Below are 19,991 nucleotides of genomic sequence, written 5' to 3' on the forward strand. Positions count from 1 at the left end.
AACTGCTTGCACCAGGTAGGAACAGTGCAAATCTGTAGTTAAAGGCTGCTACTTTTATATGATTTCAGATGGGGCTGAGGGTGGGAAGCTGTGACTGTGGAGTTCTCTTAGTGTCACTCACCATTCCATTAGCTGCCTAACGGACGCTTGGTGATGATGGTGAACACATCTCCCCTGTGTGTGTGAGAAATCGCATGGTGAGAGAGGAGCCCCGCCTGTGTGTTCCCAGTACCCCCAGTGTCATTGTGGATTGGAGTGGGTCTGCCTCTTTTTCCTAAGAAGGAGTTACTGTTTTGCTTTTTTTCTTGTAACTTGAGAATTAACCTTGTAAGTTAAATTTCAGAAAATAAGGGGCAATTCATTCCAGAATAAAAATTAAAAAACAGTCTTGCAGGGCTAAAAGATATTTCATTAATCCAACAAGAGCTGAATTCCCTAAACTCTGAGCTTGAGTATAGATCTTGCAACACTGTGGAGTCAGCTTTTTTTTAAATTTTTTTTTAAATTTTTTTTAGCATGCTCTCCTGATCCTTTTCTCACAAACTAGAAGATTACTTTGGGGTCTCCACATTAAAACTTCAGATTTTCTTAATCAAATGAGATGCATGAGAAAGAAATTAGTCTTGGGATAGAGCACAGAAAATTAAGTATTCTTCTTTTTCCTTATTTTCGTCTTTCATTCTTTTCTTCCTTGACTTTACCTATAGTGGGAAATCTGTATGTGAATGTGCAACTGATTTCCAAGAGTTTTTTTTTTTTTTTTTTTAACAATGCTTTGGGCAAACACAAATGCAGAAACAACAGAAGACAGCTTCTTTCACTTTATGAGCTATTTTTGTAAACCCACAAGATGCATTGGGTCATTTACGGCGTCCTGGTGAGTTTTTCTTAATTGGATCTCAATGAGGCTCCATTTTGTTCAATCAACACCTTAGAGAGAAAATTATTTGTATCCATTTGAGGCCCATTTTTGCTATTTGTTTCGATCATCATAGGCCATTTACAATTTGATATTATTCATTGATTGATGGAGAACGTTCATAAAAAGTTTAATTTAATTATAAGTATGATAAACGGTACTTATCTTCATTTTTTCTGGGAAGTTTTGTGAAATGTATTTTGCCATTTTCCATCAAGATTAGCAGGATCTTTTAAAGTGAGAAAACAGAAAATACTACTCAAAATTGATACATTCATTCAGCTTTATTTTCTTACTCCGTTCTTGCTTCCTTCCTTACTTTCCCTTCCTTTCTTCCTCTCTCCTGTCTACCTACCTGTCTAATATGCAGTAGGAATCTGGTACAATAAGGTTGAAAAATCATTAAGAAATCTGATTCTATGAGCAAATATAAGCCATATTCCCACACAACAAGGAAAGAATCAATGTGTTAAAGCCCATTATGAAGGAATAAATGGAACAGTTGTCAAAGATTTACTGAGTACTGCTACATATCAGACACACTATTCTTGTCATCAAATATATTTAAATTTTCCAATTACATTCTTACAACAACCCTTTGATATAAGCATTCTTCTTCACATTTTATAGACCAGAAACCAAAAAGCAGTTTTCAAAAAAATAGCATGTCGAGTATTATACTGTTATTTACAAGGCAGGAATACAGAACCTAGTGTATATTAAATTAACACTTTTCCCATCTCACTATGATCCCTCCTGTATTAGTTTCTTATTGCTGTTTTAACAAAGTACTACAAACTTAGTGGCTTAAAATACAATTTTATGATCTTAGCATTGCTGGAGGATGGATGTTCACAATGGGTTTTACTGGGCTAACATCAAGATAGTAGCAGAGCTATGTTCCTTTTTGGAAGGATGATTTGTTTCCTAGATTTTCTACCTTGCAGGGGCTTTGCGTATTCCTCAGCTTGTGGCCCCACCCAGCACCCAACCCAGAAATGTCTGATTGAGTCCCTCTCACTGTGCATCACTCTGATACCAATCCTTCTGCCCCCACTTTTCCACATTTAAAGGACTCTTAGGATGACATCGGGCCCACCTAATGATAATCTAGTCTAATCTTATTTTCAGGTACAGTGAGTTAATTCACCACCTACAGTGCTGGCATCCCATACCAAAGCATTGGCTCTAGTCCTGGCTACTCCACTTCTGATTCAGCTCACTGCTAATGCACCTGCAAAAGCAGTGAAAGATGGCACATATACTTAGGCCCCTGATTCACGTGGGAGACCCAGGTGGAGTTCCAGGGTCCTGGCTTCAGCCTGGTGCAGATTCAGGAATGAACCAACAGATGAAAGATTTCTTTCTCTGTATCTTCCTCTCTTTCTGTTACTTGGTCTTTCAAATAAATAAAATAAATCTTTAACAAATCTTATTTTCAGTTCACATCAATCGATTAACAGTTTTAATTCTCACTGTCATCTTAATGTTCTCTTGCTATATAATATATTCACAGGTTCTTGGGATTGCAACAGAGACATCTTTGTGGAAGGAACGCTATTCAGCCAATCGCTTCTTCCTGAACAAATGAAGCACTGTGACAATTTAGAGGAAAGCGGCTTATTTGGCTGGGAGCTCGGGAAGGATTCATGGAGGTAGTGGCATTGAGCTGAATCCTGGGTGGATAAAGAAGAGTTCACAATAATCCAGGGATCAGAAACCTTTTTCTGCTAAGGGCCATTTGGATATTTATAACCTCATTCATGGGCCAAAATTATCAACTTAAGCATTAGGCTATGTATTTACTTAATTTTGAGTGCCTTGATAGGACCTAAGCAAATGATGTCACAGGCCCATGGGCCAGATGTTCCCCAACCCTAAAAGGATCACCTGAGTGAACCTGTAGGGGGTGTATTGCAGAGCTGGGTGGGGGCATGGTGCTCCTGACAAAGGAAATCAGCGCCTAGAAAGGTAGGGTGGGGACTGGCTCTGAATGATGTTGTCTGTAGTCTAAGGACTAGGCTTTATTCCACGATGAGTGTAGAACTTCTGGAGGGATCAGATTCATATGCAAAGTGGAGGGCAGCTGATTGGAGACATGCGATATGAAAAATTCTGTCAGGGCATCATTGCTTTGAGCAGCACCAAGTGATAATTTGGAGGTAGAATCATTTTATGGGATGGCTCTTTGTTGTAACAGTTAGATGCCATTTGGTATGCCCAAATCCCATATTGGAGTCTCCCTGTTTCAACACCAGCTCTGCTTTTGATTTTTGCTTTCTTTTAACACACACTCTGGAAGGCAGCAGGTGATGCTGTGGACCTAAATTGAGTTCCAGGGTCCTGGCTTTGGCCTGGCTGTTGTGGCCATTTGGGAAATGACCAGTGGATGGAGATCTCTGTCTATCTATTGGACTTAGTTTCTATTAACACTGTCTCTATGCTTTTCAAATAAATGAAAATAAAAAAAAATTAAAAAGTAATTTTATTTTAAAGATTGTTTATTTGAAAGGCAGAGTTACAGGGAGGGAGAGGCAGAGGCAGGGAGAGAGAAGTCTTTCGTCCACTGGTGCACTCCCCAGATGGCTTTAATAGCCAGGGCTTGGCCAGGCCAAAGTCAGAAGCCAAGACCTTCATTTGGATCTCCCACATGGATGGCAGGGACCCATGTGCTTTGACCATCCTTCGCTGCTTTCTCAGGCTCATTAGCAGGGAGCTGGATCAGAAGTGAAGCTGCCGGGACTCAAACTGGCACTTATGTGAAATACCAGTACCTCAAGCTACAGCTTAACCTTCCACGCCCCAGCACTGGCCTTGGTAATTTTTTCAATTTTATAAAGAAGGTATAGAATGGAAAGAGTGAACAATGAAGTAAATTTTACGTGTATACTACTAAATGGGTTGTTGACACTGACAGAGATAGGAAATAAGGCATTAAACTCAGTTTCATAAAACAAAATAGCAGCCAAATGCACTCTAACAAGAAGACCTACAATTAAAATTTATTTGAGAGAGAAAGAGAGAGAGAGAGAGAGAGAGAGAAAGGGGGAAGAAGGAGAAAATAGAAGGAAAGGGGGAAGAAAGAGAGAGAGGCAGAGATCTCCAATCTACTGGTTCACTTTCCAGATGCATGCAACAGCTAAGACTGGGCAAGGCAAAAACTGGGATAAGAAATTCAACCACAAAGTGTAAAAATACTGTTTCAGTACTAGTTATAGCATCACTGCACATTAGACAACACATTAAGGACAGATCCCACATGGGATGTAAGCACACAGTGACTCCTGTTGCGGACTTAACAATTTGACACTCCTGTTCATGGCGTCAGTAATCTCCCTAGGCTCTAGTCATGAGTTGCCAGGGCTATGGAAGCCTTTAGAGTTCGCTGACTTTGATCTTATTCCGATAGGGTCATAGTCAAAGTGGAAGTTCTCTCCTCCCTTCAGAGAAAGGTACCTCCTTCTTTGATGGCCCCGTTCTTTCCACTGGGATCTCACTCACAGAGATCTTTCATTTAGGTCTTCTTCTTTTTTTTTTTCTTCTTTTCCATGGTATCTTGGCTTTCCATGCCTACAATACTCTCATGGGCTCAGTATTTTTACACTTTGTGTTTCTGCGTGGGTACAAACTGATGAGATCTTTACTAATTATATACTGAATCGATCTTCTGTATATAAAGATAATTGGAAACAAACAAACAAAAAACCTGGTGTTAAATTGGAAATGGCATAGAAAATTAATTAATTAAAAAAATATTATGTAGGATCTCTGTCTTTAATGTGCTGTACACTCTTATTTAATGCTATAACTAGTACTGTAAGACCCCCGACAGGTGTCTCACACTTTTACCGACCCCAGAAACACGAATTCCAGTCCAATCGCTGCAAGTGCATGAGGAAGTTTATTACATCTGCGCAGATGGGCCAACTCTTAAGCACAACAACACCCTTTGGTGGAGTGCGAGAAGAGAGGCGCCGATCATCAACCGCACAGCGTATTTAAGATTGAAAACCACAACATTAGCATATCTCCACATCATTGCCAAGAATCACAAGATAAACCACAGCATGACGAATACATCACAAGATAAAGGGTTTTTCCAGAGTAAGGGGACAAAATCCTTGAGCAAGCACAAACACGGGGTCATCATGACCAAAAACTCAACATAGCTCCTAAAATAATTATCACATGCTCAATTATCTCATAAAGGCATTAGCACAATCATCACATGTTACAAGGTCAGCTAAAGTCTAGTTATTTTAAACAAAATGCATTTTGCAAGCCAAAGCATTTTGTACAAAAGCAGAACAATATGCAGTTAGCTCACAAGCAACTCCAATTTAACCCCATCCTGCCTCAATTTCACAGTACTCCAACAGTATTTTTTTTCACTTTGTGTTGCTATATGGGGGCAAACTGTTGAAATCTTTACTTAATATATACTAAACTGATCATTTGTATATAAAGAGAATTGAAAATGAATCATGATGTGATTGGAAGGGGAGAGGGAGCGGGAAAAGGGAGGGTTGTGGGTGGGAGGGAAGTTTTGGGAGGGGGGAACCATTGTAACCCATAAGCTGTACTTTGGAAATTTATATTCATTAAATAAAAGTTTAATTAAAAAAAAGAAAAAAAAAGAAATTCAACCACTTTCACCATCATTCCCAGGTTCCCAGGTCTGCATTCCCAGGAAGGTAGAGTCCAGAGCAGAGCTAGGGGTTGAACACAGATACTGATAAGGTTCACTGTTGTTTTAATTGAGCTCTTAACCACTAGGCTGCATTCCTACTCCAATATTGCAATTTTAAGTGGTCATCCTGTGGTTGAAGTGAAAGCAGACAGGACCTTGCAAGTGATAGGCATAATTTCTATACATTGCTGGTGGAGCTGTAAGATGATTCAGCCTTCCTGGAGAAAGGTTCAGTAATTTGTTTAAAGAGCTCTGGAATTTTTGAAGGTCCATAATCTGCTAATTCCATATTACTATTTTTTAAAAAATCTTTATTTATTTATTTGAAAGTTAGAGTTACGCAGAAAGTGGGGGGAGTGGAGAGAGAGAGGTCTTCCATCAGATGGTTCACTCCCCAATTGGCTGCAATGACCGGAGCTGCCCCAATCTGAAGCCAAGAGTCAGGAGCTTCTTCCAGGTCTCCCACATGGGTGAAGGGGCCCAAGGACTTGGGACATCTTCTGCTGCTTGCCTAGGCCATAGCAGAGAGCTGGATTGGAAGTGGAGCAGCCAGGTCTTAAACCAGCGCCCATATGGGATGCCAACACTGCAGGCCAGGGCATTAACCCGCTGTGCCACAGCACCAGCCCCATATAACTATTCATAATAATGAAATATTTGTTGGTAGTCAAGGGTGGGCATTTGGGGTAGCAGTTAAGGTGCCTTCATCCCATACTAGAGTGCCTGGGTTTGAATCCTGCTTCTGCTCCTGATTCCAGCTTCTAGCAGATGCTTACCCTGATAGGCAGCAGGTGATGGTTAAAGTTTTTAGATCTGCCACTCATGTGGGGGCTCTGGGTTGAGTTCCTAGCACCAAGTTTCTTGTGGGCATTTGGGGAACTGAACAAATAGACGGGAGCTCTCCATCTGTCCACCTGTACTTCAAATAAATGTCATTATATTCTTAGAATTGTACCTATGAAGTACATCAAATCTGTTCTCTTTGTGTTAATATCACATTAACATGAGAATTGTGTTGTAGTAATTAGCATGCATTTGCTGTGACCCTGAGTGTCTAATGTATTAATAATATCCTTTAAAAAAGAAAAAAAAAAAAAAAAGAGAGACTCCCAAGATGGCTGCCATGGGATAGGAAAAGAACAAAGAAAGGACCACATTTCCAGGGTATGACTGATCGAAATTTAAATTTACATAGAAGTGGGAAAGCAATGAAGATTCCATAGGACAGGAGGAGAGAAGACAGAGACACTGCTGCAGCCAGCCATGCAGCACAACTAGCTGTAGGCTGTGAGCCGCCATTTTACCACCACGTCAAGGTAAGAAGGAATCATTGCATGCCCCACTGCTCTGTGCTTTTTTTTTTTTTTTTTGGACAGGCAGAGTGGATAGTGAGAAAGAGAGAGAGAGACAGAGAGAAAGGTCTTCCTTTTTGCTGTTGGTTCACCTTCCAATGGCCGCCGCAACCGGCGCGCTGCGGCATTGCACTGATCCGAAGCCGGGAGCCAGGTGCTTCTCCTGGTCTCCCTTGGGATGCAGGGCCCAAGCACTTGGGCCATCCTCCACTGTGCTCCCGGGCCACAGCAGAGAGCTGGCCTGGAAGAGGGGCAACTGGGACAGAATCCGGTGCCCCGACAGGGACTAGAACCCAGGGTGCCGGCACCGCAGGCAGAGGATTAGCCTATTGAGCCATGGCGCCGGCCAATAAGACCACTACTTATGGAGCCCTTTCTGTGTGGCAGGTATTTTACTGATCATGTTTTATAAATATTCACTGAATTCCCAGGATAAACTCATGAAGTAGGCATTCTTATTAGTTATTCTAATGGTGAGGAAGCATACTTAGAGAATGTCTGTCTTGCTCAAAGCCACAGTGATAAGAAGGTGTAGTTCTACACTAAGCAGGTCTGGTGCTGGCCTCATAGATACTATGCTACTTTTCCCTTCATGGTTTTATTTTAGGAGTAAAATAAAAGGAAAATATTCATGTGCAAGATGATCTAAGTGTGAGAAATGGGTGTCGTTACTGTGGGAACTGTGAAAGGCTATATTTTGTGTTTGGTAGCCCAATTGTCCAAATTTGGGTAAACCCACGGGAATGTCTTATATGCATCAGTGTGTGCCATATAGGAAGAACGTAAATGCTGAAATCATGGAGGCCAGAAGAAATAAAAACGTGCATAGGGAGTACCTTTGAGGCATAGAGTTTTAGACCATCTTTACTTTCTTCTGCTTACCAGAGTTTTCTAAATTTTCTAAATGCTTTTTCTAAACTCTCATAATGATTTCTTAAATTAGAAAACAGTTACTGGAAATTCATGAATGGCAAGGTTAAAGAGAACATCTGAAGAATAGAATTGTGCCTTTATAATGAGAAATATTCATGAATTCTGGAACAGTTCTAAGGCTTCAGTTAGGACTCATGCATCAGTTAGAATTTTAGGACTCTGTAGACAGTGGCTGAGATAAACTGGCATGCAACAAGGAGATGAATGTGTAAGCTGAGTAAGTCTGGAAAGTGCTTATGCTTATCCAGGTGATAGGTTAGTTTCCAATATGAGAATATGAAAAGCATTCATGACTTAGTGCTCTTACAGAGAGAGTCACTTAGAAGGGACAAGGGAGGCCGTGAACAGTATCTCTCATTTACAGGGGCCCCACTGAACCCTTGTCAAAAGGGATTATTGCATTTGAAGAGATTTACAGAGGAGATTCCCACTTTAATATTGCTTAACTTTGCCCCCAGAATTATCTTTATATCTATATATCCCCATATCTATATATCTATATCTATATCTATTTCTATATCTATCTGCAGTGGTTGTGGTCCATTTGAAGAAATTCCACTCTATATAAATGGAAAATGGAAAATTGCCTTCGTAGAAAGAATTTGGGAGGATTCCCTCTCTTTCAATTGTTTTGGATAGTTGAGAAGAATTGGAGTTAGTTCTTCAATGTCTGGTGGAATTCCGTAGTGAAGCCATCCGGTCCTGGGCTTTTCTTTGTTGCCTCCATTAGACCACTGTTAGATCACCTGAGGTGAAAACACCCTGGTTAAATTCAATTGAGGTACTACCATTTAACACTTTGTTCTGTGTCTTTCTCTCTCAATAGCCTTTGGGCTCTCTCTAAAGCTGAGGAGGAACTCCTTGGGTTCCAGTCAAAACATATTACATTACCACAAATGATCAGCTGGGAGCGTGGAATGGTGCCTCTGTTACCACATCCCAATATTGCATAGACCAGGTCAAGGTAGGTACTTGATAAATATTATTAAAATGTAGGTAGTTTATTTTCAAGTTGAAGTACAGTTACTGGTCCAGTGTCCTTGGGTCTTCAATTCTGACTTTCACACTGGTGGCTGTGCCTTTCCGTGTCAGGTAGATCCTCTCTTCCTTGCACTTCTGTGTTTGTTTGTTTGTTTGTTTGTTTTTTGATATTGTTATTTTCGTTTTTCTTCAATGAAAGTCCCCTTTACATGTTCAGTTGTCACAATTTCTGGACACTCTTCAAACACACAAGTACATTTCATCTTGCAGTGCAAAATCCCAGCCATATTAGATACATGTTGCCTGTAAAGCTTAATGTGGGCTAAGTAGTCATCGTGCAGAGAACAGGTGGCAACATGGAATGCCGATGCTCTTAAGTCAAAGGCAAGAAGAATTCCACTACTGATGCTCCCCCTACCATGCCTCTGGTTGACCCAGTCTATTGATGCTCCTTCTGCGTGCAGCCTCTTCAATAAGAGAGCGGATTATTCCTGCTATCTCTCAAGCACTGTGGTCTTCCAAGGATCCACAGATGATGTATTAAAATAGTTTATTGGCACAGAACATCTTTAGTCTCAGGAAAACAAGACATTTTACACAGTAAGTGGGTGGTAAATCACATTTTTGAAAATTGAGTTATTTTTAAAATGCTCTTAGGCGCTGTTTAGAAGAGACCTATAATAAAACCTATTGTCAAATGAAAAATCTGTAAGAAAAGTTAATATCTACCCCCTAAGGTATTTCTTGGAGATTGGCTATTTTACAGCAGATTTTCTCAAAGGAGATAGCCTGTACTTAGTTTTTCCCCATAAGCTTTATAAAATCTAAAAGGGCTAATAGCTCTTGGAACTATGTGTGACTTATCTGAGGATTAATGATTCAACCTGAGTGCCTCTTTGCTAGTGTCCTGGGCTCCCCTCTTAGACCTCATAGCCTTGAATGCCTTGAAGAAAAATGGCTCATTTACCCAAATTTTTCACTACCGAAGCTGGGGCTTTCCAGTTTACTGGACTTTCTTATACTGAGACTTTGTTCAAACCTCTCAAATGCAGCTTGAGAAGTTGCTGGTGAGATTATTTCTAACTCTAGGCACAGCCACCAGTTAGCAGTGACTGGAGATATTCCAGTGCAATGGGGTGGAAGCAGTAGATTGTGGTTTTGCAGTTAACACTCATTTAAGGGAGATATGTTGGTGTATCACTACGTCCTTAGGCAGACTAAAAAAAGTTTATGAAATTGTATCCCAAATTTCATAATTATATGTGCCTCATCCAACAGTTTTCTCCACATCCTCAAGGGTCTGCAGACCAAATAATTTTAGCTACATTATGAGTATTTGGAGTTCCCTCATTCCTAGATTCTGTACTTGATATAACTTTTAAAAATAAGTGATTTTTTAAAGTTTAAGGTTTATTAGTAATCCAAGAACTATAAGCATATTTTTGAGATATTCATTTATCAGTTTTCTGAAAATTATAAGAGTGAAGTTTCTGGTTTTAACAAAGATGTAGGAAAACCGATATTGTTGTATTATCACAATGGGAGTTGATTGTGTGGACAGCAGTTCTGAGAAAGGCTTGAAATATGCAATTGATTGGATCAGCAATTCCACTTTGAGGAACTTATTCCCTAAGGGAAAAATTCTACAAGTACACTAAGATGTTTATCATAAAATTCTATAGTTTTTTTGTAAGAAAGGAACAAGTATATAACTTTGTAATAAAATTAAGTCAGTTATCATGCACTCATGAAACTGAGTCCTACAAAATAATATAATTTATCATTATGGATACTTAACTAATAATTCTGATGAAAAAGTCATATCCATAGTGTTAATTAGAAATGATATTTGTTAGACATGAATGGGAAATCAGTTTGAAAAGCTATACACTGAAAATACAACCAATTAAGTGACGTTTGTGTCTATAATTAGTTATATTTTAGATGGTTTTTCTTTTTGGCTATCTTTAAAATACATATTTTGTCAACAAGGTATATGACATAATTTATAAATATAGGTAATAAAATGGTAAAAATTTACTAAATCTTTGGTAAAATTATGTTTTGAGAACAGACAAGAATGTTTTATGAGGTAATAGTTAAAATTTCATGTCTAATTGCAGACACTAATTATGTACTTGTTTAGCTATTGATTTGTAAAAAGAACATTTCTTTCTGAAGAAGTTAATTTATGTGTACATGTTCTGTTTGGGTGAAGAAATGTCACCTGCTACGTGCTCTGTCTCGGTTCAAATGCTTCCCTAAGGTGAGAAGAATGTCATGAGCTTTTTGTAGCTATTCTGTGCATCTTTCCTCTAGTACCCAGCTCAGGCTGGGAACAGAGTTGTCACTGATTTAATGTTTGGCCTGTGCAAATACTAAAAGCTAAAGATTGACTAATTTATTCATCAAAATGCCTATGGTATTAGGTTCCAGGTCCTATTCCAGGAACTTGGCAGATATGAACTCCTTAATCCTGTAGGACACCCTTGAAGTGAAAGATTTTTTATTACTCCCCTTGTATAGATGAAGAAATAGATGTCTTACAGACAGTCAAGAAATTTGCCTGAGATCAAGTGTTTAATGATGAGAGTGAACTTTTATTCTCCGCATTGGTAACAGTGATACAGATGACAATAGGAGGCTGAAATCATTGGCTGGGTGTCAGAATAGGGAAGTATTAGACAAATGATTATGAATCTTCACATTAAAAAGTCATGCAGTCATTGAAAGGTGTTTCATTTATCAATGTACATCAATGATGTCAGATATATAACTCTTATCACAATTTTGTGTCAAATAAATTAAAATACAAAAAAGAAGACCAGTAAGTAAATACAACCAATTATTAATGGCAACTGCCTCAAGGAGTAAGATTGTGGGTGATTTTGATTTCCTTTTAATCACTATTTGACTTCCCACAATGAGCAGAGGAACAATATTTTTCTAAAGTGAGAGTTTCATTTTTTTCTTCCTGTTGCTATGCAGAAAGAAAAATAGCACACCTTGGGAGAAATGGCAGTACACGTGAAAATCTGGAACTATGATGTCTGAGTCAATGTTGGTACAAATACATGTTATCCTGAGCAGGTGTCTTAGGGACATTGACTATTGGTGAATGTGTGGATGGTCAATGAATCCTGCCAAAGCACCAACATCTGGGTACATGGGTCACTTCTTACAATATTTAATGAAATACTGTTAGGCTTCTCACATTGTAGAAACACAACAATTGAAAAGTGCAAAGTAAGAGTATAATAAAAAGAAAAGTGAATAGCAGATGGGTATTCAAGTGGAGGGTTTTAAGATTTACTGGGGGAAATCTCTAGAAGAAAGGGATTGCATAATTCTATGAAATATTAATTTGGTTGCTTTTCCTTATCTTTCTCAAACTTTGATGCATGCAACATAACCATAATAATGTTTTCATGTGAAGAATAACACATTTGACATATTTTGAGTAAGATACTAGAATTACCTTTCTCTAGCCTGAAGCACAGACAGCTGTAAATAGCACAATCAAGAGTGGGTCTTTTGCCTGAAAAGAAATTATTTATTTTGAGACAGAAATAGAAATAGAAGCTCTTCTAGGATTGGAAATGCAGGCGCCTTGCTCTACTCTATTTGCTGGGATGAGGATATTGGGTGAGAAACTTGAAATACAAATAAGAATAGTTGGAATACTTAATCAAGAATATTGGTGTGTATGTGTGAGCATATTATTAGAACAATGCAGATTTGTTCTTTGGTACCCACTGGGGATTGGATCCAGGGCTGCTGTGGATATTGAAACAGTATATGCTAACTTCCTTATAAAAATGACATAATATTTGCATATAACCTATGTGAATACCTCTACATACTTTAAATCATCTTTAGGTTACTTATAATATCTCCTACAATGTGAACACTACATAAATAGTCATTGTGATGTGTCGCTTAGGAAGTAATGGCCAAAATGTCTGTGCATGTTCAGTAGAGATATATTAAAAATATTTTCTTTTTGTGGTTGGTTGAATCCATAGATGCAGAACCCATGGATATAGAGGGCTGACAATAACACCAGGAACAGTAGACCGAAGGGACAACTAGAGCTTTGACAGTACAGTACATTACAGTGGCACCCGGCACAACTGTGGTAATGACGCTTAATAATGAACACATCTTTTTAATAGAGGGATTGGACTAGGCTGCTGGGTTCAGGGTTCACGGACTGTGTGTTAACTCATCCACAAATCATCAGCTTTTGGTAACTTGTCTGGAATGTTTAATGGCAATGCTCTGAGGCTCCTACCTCCCCTATCAGGGAGCTGCTTTTTGTTAATCCTGCATTGCCTTATTTCCCCCCTAACAGGCAGTGTGGATTAATCTTTTTACATAAACTCTTTAATTCTATCCCTTTGAAATTCAAGGATAATTGGCTTTCTTGGATGACTGAGCAGTGATTTTGTTTTCTTGTTTGTTTGTTTGATTTGTTTTACTTTGTCTTGTCAAAGCACTAGCACAAATGATTTCTTGCATTGAACAGGCATTCCTCAAAATCTCTGAGTTGTCTTGGAGGGAAGACCCTAGAGAATAAGGTGCAAGGGCAATTCTAGCCGTGGCATTGTATGCCTAATAAAAGTGGTTTCATTTTTTATTTATTTATTTTTGCTGTGTATTTTATTTTTTTACTTAGTAAATATAAATTTCAAAGTACCGTTTATGGGTTACAATGGCTTCCCCCCCCCCCCCATAACTTCCCTCCCACTCGCACCCCTCCAATCTCCCACTCCCTCTCCTATTCCATTCACATCAAGATTCATTTTCAATTATCTTTATATACAGAAGATCAATTTAGTATATACTAAGTAAAGATTGTATCAGTTTGCACCCACACAGAAACACAAAGCGTAAAATACTGTTTCAGTACTAGTTATAGCAGTACTTCACATTGGACAACACATTAAGGACAGATCCCACATGAGAAGTAAGTACACAATGACTCCTGTAGTTGACTCAACAATTTGATACTCTTTATTTTAGGCATGGAAAGCCAAGACACTCTGGAAAAAAAAAAAAGAAGAAGACTTAAATGAAAGGTCTTTGTGAGTGAGATCCCAGTGGAAAGAATGGGACATCAAAGAAGGAGGTACCTTTCTCTGAAGGGAGGAGAGAACTTCCACTTTGACTATGACCCTGTCGGAATAAGATTGAAGTTGACGAACCCTAAAGGCTTCCATAGCCTTGGCAACTCATGACTAGAGCCTAGGGAGATTACTGACACCATAAACAAGAGTGTCAAATTGTTAAATCAACAACAGGAGTCACTGTGTACTTACGTCTCACGTGGGATCTGTCCTTAATGTGTTGTCCAATGTGAAGTAATGCTATAACTAGTACTGAAACAGTATTTTTACACTTTGTGTTTCTGTGTGGGTGCAAACTGATGAAATCTTTACTTAGTATATACTGAATCGATCTTCCGTATATAAAGATAATTGGAAATGAAAAAAAAAAAAAACCCTGGTGTTAAATTGGAAATTGCATAGAAAATTAATCAATTTTTAAAAAAATATTATGTAGGATCTCTGTCCTTAATGTGCTGTACATTATGATTTAATGCTATAACTAGTACTCCAACAGTATTTTTCTCTTTGTGTTGCTATGTGAGGGCAAACTGTTGAAATCTTTATTTAATATACACTAAGCTGATCTTCTGTATATAAAGAGAATTGAAAATGAATCTTGATGTGAATGGAAGGGGAGAGGGAGCAGGAAAAGGGAGGGTCGTGGATGGGGGGGAAGTTATGTGGGGGAGAAGCCATTGTAATCCATAAGCTGTACTTTGGAAATTTATATTCATTAAATAAAAGTTTAAAAAAAAAAAACAACAATTTGACACTCTTGTTTATGGTGTCAGTAATCTCCCTAGGCTCTAGTCATGAGTTGCTGAGGCTATGGAAGCCTTTAGGGTTCGTCAACTTCAATCTTATTCCGACAGGGTCATAGTCAAAGTGGAAGTTCTCTCCTCCCTTCAGAGAAAGGTACCTCCTTCTTTGATGGCCCGTTCTTTCCACTGGGATCTCACTCACAAAGATCTTTCATTTAGGTCTTTTTTTTTTTTTCCAGAGTGTCTTGGCTTTCCATGCCTACAATATTCTCATGGGCTCTTCAGCCAGATCTGAATGCCTTAAGGGCTGATTCTGAGGCCAGAGTGCTATTTAGGACATCTGCCATTCTATGAGTCTGCTGTGTATCCGCTTCCCATGATGGATCGTTCTCTCCCTTTTTGATTCTATCAGTATTTGCAGACACTAGTTTTGTTTGTGTGATCCCTTTGACTCTTAGACCTATCAGTGTGATCAACTGTGAACTGAAATGGATCACTTGGACTAGTGAGATGGCATTGGTACATGCCACCTTGATGGGATTGTATTGGAATCCCCTGGCATGTTTCTAACTCCACCATTTGGGGCAATTCCGATTGAGCATGTCCCAAATTGTACATCTCCTCCCTCTCTTTTTCCCACTCTTATATTTAACAGGGATCACTGTTCAGTTAAAATTTAAACACCTAAGAATAATTGTGTGTTAATTACAGAGTTCAACCAATAGTACTAGAACAAAACAAAAAAATATTAAAATGGATAAAATATTACATTGTACATCAACAGTCAGGACAAGAGCTGATCAAGTCACTGTTTCTCATAGTGTCCATTTCACTTCAGTAGGTTTCCCCTTTGGTGCTCAGTTAGTTGTCGCCGATCAGGGAGAACATATGATATTTGTCTCTTTGGGACTAGCTTAATTCCCTCAGCATAATGTTTTCCAGATTCCTCCATCTTGTTGCAAATGAACGGATTTTGTGGTTTCATTTTTTAAAGGAATGCATTCATTCATTCATTCATTTGAGAGGACGAGACAGAGAAAGAATACTCTTATCTGCTGGTTTGCTCTCCAAATACCTACAATGGCTGGGGGAGGGACAGGCCAGATTCAGGAGCTGGGAACAGAACCCAAGTCTCCCACGTGTGGGGCAGTATCTTGACAACTTGAGCCATCACCTGCTGTCTCACACTGGTAGAAAGCTACAGTTGGGGTGGAATCAGAGCACAGATCCAAGACTCAAACCTAGGCACTCCAACATGGGATGTGGTGGCGTCTTAACTGCTAGGCCAAATGCCTGTCCCAGAAATTGGCTTCATTTTGTACCTAAATTTCTAAGGGGTACCAGCTACCATTACAAAGAAGTTGTGGGCCACGCCTTTACTACATGACCCTACATCTCTAATTTTACAAAGGTGCTGTTGTTTAAAAAAATATGTTTCCCATTTTCTCCTCTCTTTTCCTTGGAGAAATTACCCAAACACATAATGTCAGTAGCTGAAGATGATAAAACTTTCTCTCTAACTTCAGATTGGTCCCCAGGGTCAGGACTCAATTTTATTGCCCTGCTGAGTATTTATGATAGGTGTCCTGCTAAATTCAAATTAGTAACAATCATTTTGTAATCTGGCCATACAATCCCAGATCCATCAAGTATTCTTATCTTCATTCTTTTTTTTTCACTTTTTTTTTCTTTTTAAATTTTTTTTAACTTTTATTTAATGAATATAAATTTCCAGTGTACAGCTTATGGATTACAATGGCTTCCCCCTCCCACCCGCAACCCTCCCCTCTCCCGCTCCCTCTCCCCTTCCATTTACATCAAGATTCATTTTCAATTCTCTTTATATACAGAACATCAATTTAGTATAAAGATTTCAACAGTTTGCACCCACATAGAAACACAAAGTGAAACATACTGTTTGAGTACTAGTTATAGCATTAAATCAAAATGTACAGCACATTAAGGACAGAGATCCCACATGAGGAGCAAGTGCACAGTGACTCCTGTTGTTGACCCAACAAATTGACACTCTAGTTTATGGTGCCAGTAACCACCCTAGGCTCTCATCATGAGTTGCCAAGGCTATGGAAGCCTTCCAAGGTTGCCGACTCTGATCATATTTAGACAAGGTCATAAAAGACAGGGTGAGGATAGTAACCAATGATCCTAAGAGTGGCATTTACCAGGTTTGAACAATTATACAGCATTAAGTGGGGAAGAGGACCATCAGTACACACAGGTTGGGAGTAGAGTCATTGGTGGTAAAGTAGAGGTTATGATTACAAAGGAATGAGGCCCAAGTGCACTAGACAGGGCCTAGAACAAAGGACAGAGTCATTATTAGAGGAGCTAAGAAAGGTGCTGTCTAAGCTACAATTAAGTTTTCTGATTGAGAGGCAAATAGAACCTGATAGAGGGGGCTTGATAATAATCTGGTGGGCTTTAGGCCTTGTAAGTTAAGAGGCCCAGACCTACCTATCTCTTCACATGGGGTATATCCTAAGGGAGGTGTGAACCTCCTAGGGGAAGGCACTCTGTTGACTTTCATTACTTGGCTGGCCTGGGAGGAGAGCTGGCCAGGTAAAGGCAGGTGGCATCTCTAACAAGAAATTTACAGTTCTGCCTGCAATGTTGCTGACCCTACTTGACCATCCCCTCAGCTGCAGTGGTTACTTTGGAAGTTGGGCTGAGTGAAGGGCTTTTCAGCTTAGCGCCAATAAGATCTGTGGCTCTGACCTGGGCATCCTTCGACTCCAGGGCAGGTCCATTTCCAGTGATCCAACTCTTGGCAGAGCTGCCAGGGCTCTTCACAAGTTGACTTCTGCTGAAGCCCAGGCTTACCACATTGAAAGCCACTGCAGTGGACTGGCCTGTTGGGTCTCCTTGAGGGCAGATCACTGTACAGATCAGCCATTAATAGGCCTGCCACCCATTGCTTCTGATGCCTAGCTTTCTTTTCCTCCTGGTTTGTGTTAAAGCAGACCAGAGCATGCAAGTCAAGGGAGTGCCCGTGTCCCATCTCTAATCTTCTGTGGCCTGAACTACAAGTCTATAGTCACAGGCATGTTCTGTAGTAGTTTTTCTAAGATAGACAATGCCCATGAGGAAAATTATATTCTCACTTTAAAACTTTCTTTCCCTTTGGTCTGAAAGGGAGGTTTTTTCTACTTACTGTATACTTTGCTGATGGCAAAGTGAATCTAGCTATGAGATTATTATTTAAGTTCTTATTTTGGCTATGCTATTACAGAAAAATGTTAGCCATCTCTTTTATAAGGTCTAAAGATTAAATTGTGCATCCTACAGATTCCTTCGTAATAGAATTAGTTTCCTAGCTTGAAGAGAATAGAGAAATGAAAGAACAAGTTGGGCTTAGAATAGAGAAATGAGGGAGCAAGTCCTAGATCGCTTGCTGACAATAGCAATATTACATGAATACTTAGCAAACCATTTCAACCATTAGATAACAACTTAAGAAAACATTTACCAGAAGGTCCAATGCCTTCTATAAATTTTAAGAATCATGTATTTGAAAAAAACCTCTTAAATATCTAACATGGTGTAGTTTGTTTAACCAGTAAACTTAAGTACAACCATATAAAATGTTTTTAGTTTCTTTCTACCAACAAGTTTAAAACATATGATACACAGATTCAGGTCACACAAATTAAAATGTATCTTTGATTGACTTTAGCAGCTTAAATTTATGGACAATCTTATCTATAAGCCATTTAAAATAAAACTCTTAATAAAATTTCCCCATGTGGACATACAATATGTACACACAAAGATTTGAATAATCACCTTGTAACAATGATCAAATTTGGTCTATGTTATGTCATGATTTTAAGGAATCTTATTTCAACCAGATATTTTGGATTTTGAGCCTCCTTGGCATTCTTGACAGGCATTCAAAAAATCAAAGTTTCAAACAATCTGGACTCTAAAGTTTCCAGTAAATCCTGGACTTTGGTTTTTCCAGTTTGGGCCCAACTGAAAAAATCGAAGGACCTATGTCTCTCATCTTATAGAGACACCAACTAATCAGGCTATTTGGATTATATTAGAAGTACTGTCAAGATGTGATGTGGTACCAAACTTTAAGTTTCTATAATGGAAAATGCTATTAATACAAATGTTTGAGAATTAAAAAGTCTAATGATTTTGTGTTACTAGACATGATAGTTATCTTAATGAGAAAGCCCCAGAGGCCTAAAGGGTTAAATACTTGTAAAATCCTACAGGTGCTTTCAAAAATACTGTGAAGTAAGCAAGTGCCTCTTGTTGGTTGATGAGTTTATAATTTTAAACATGGCGACTTAAAGTCTTTTGTCATCCATATGATTTGCTGCTCATAAAACTAAAGTTTTGTTGGTTCTGTGTTTAGCTGTCCTCCTATAGGTTCCTCTGGACTTTTTCCAGCCACTTCTATTGTATTCAGTACTTTGGGATGGCTCTGTAAACAGATGAAGCCAATAATGTATTAACAGTACCAACTGAGAAAAGTATGGTTAACTGAGGTTACTAAAAACAAAAAGCAATTTAAATCAATTGGCAATCTACAAAAAGAGTTAAAGATTTTAAAAGCTATTATTAAAATTGCTATATTGATCTATTATTCTTTTTTTCACTTTTTAAAAATTTTTGACAGGCAGAATTAGTGAGAGAGAGAGGCAGAGAGAAAGGTCTTCTTTTTTTTTTTCCAATGGTTTACCCCCCAAATGGCTGCTATGGCCTGTGCGCTGGGCCGATCCGAAGCCAAGAGTCAGGTGCTTCCTCCTGGCCTCCCATGCGGGTGCAGGGCCCAAGCACTTGGGCCATCCTCCACTGTACTCCCGGGCCACAGCAGAGAGCTGGACTGGAAGAGGAGCAACTGGGACAGAATCCGGCACCCCAACCAGGACTAGAACCCGGTGTGCTGGTGCCACAGGCAGAGGATTAGCCAAGTAAGCCATGGTGCCAGCCTCTTATCTTCATTCTGTAGCTCATTCTCCAAATACTCTTGGCATAAAAATTCAGAATTGACCTTGTCTCATATTTTCCCCTTTTTCCCACAGCTAACCCATTCCTAAGCTTCTTACGCTTTTTGATCTATGTTTTTGATGAATTAATTTAACATTTTATATCTAAAACAATGAGTCATTGTTTCATTAAGTTCATTTAGAAGATGCAGAACTACATATTTGGATGAGTGTTTGGTGCAATAGTTAAGCCACCACTTGGGACACCCCCGTCCCAGTTTGG

Source organism: Lepus europaeus, chromosome 1 (genome assembly GCF_033115175.1).
Source record: "Lepus europaeus isolate LE1 chromosome 1, mLepTim1.pri, whole genome shotgun sequence".
In the NCBI taxonomy this organism is placed as follows: domain Eukaryota; kingdom Metazoa; phylum Chordata; class Mammalia; order Lagomorpha; family Leporidae; genus Lepus; species Lepus europaeus.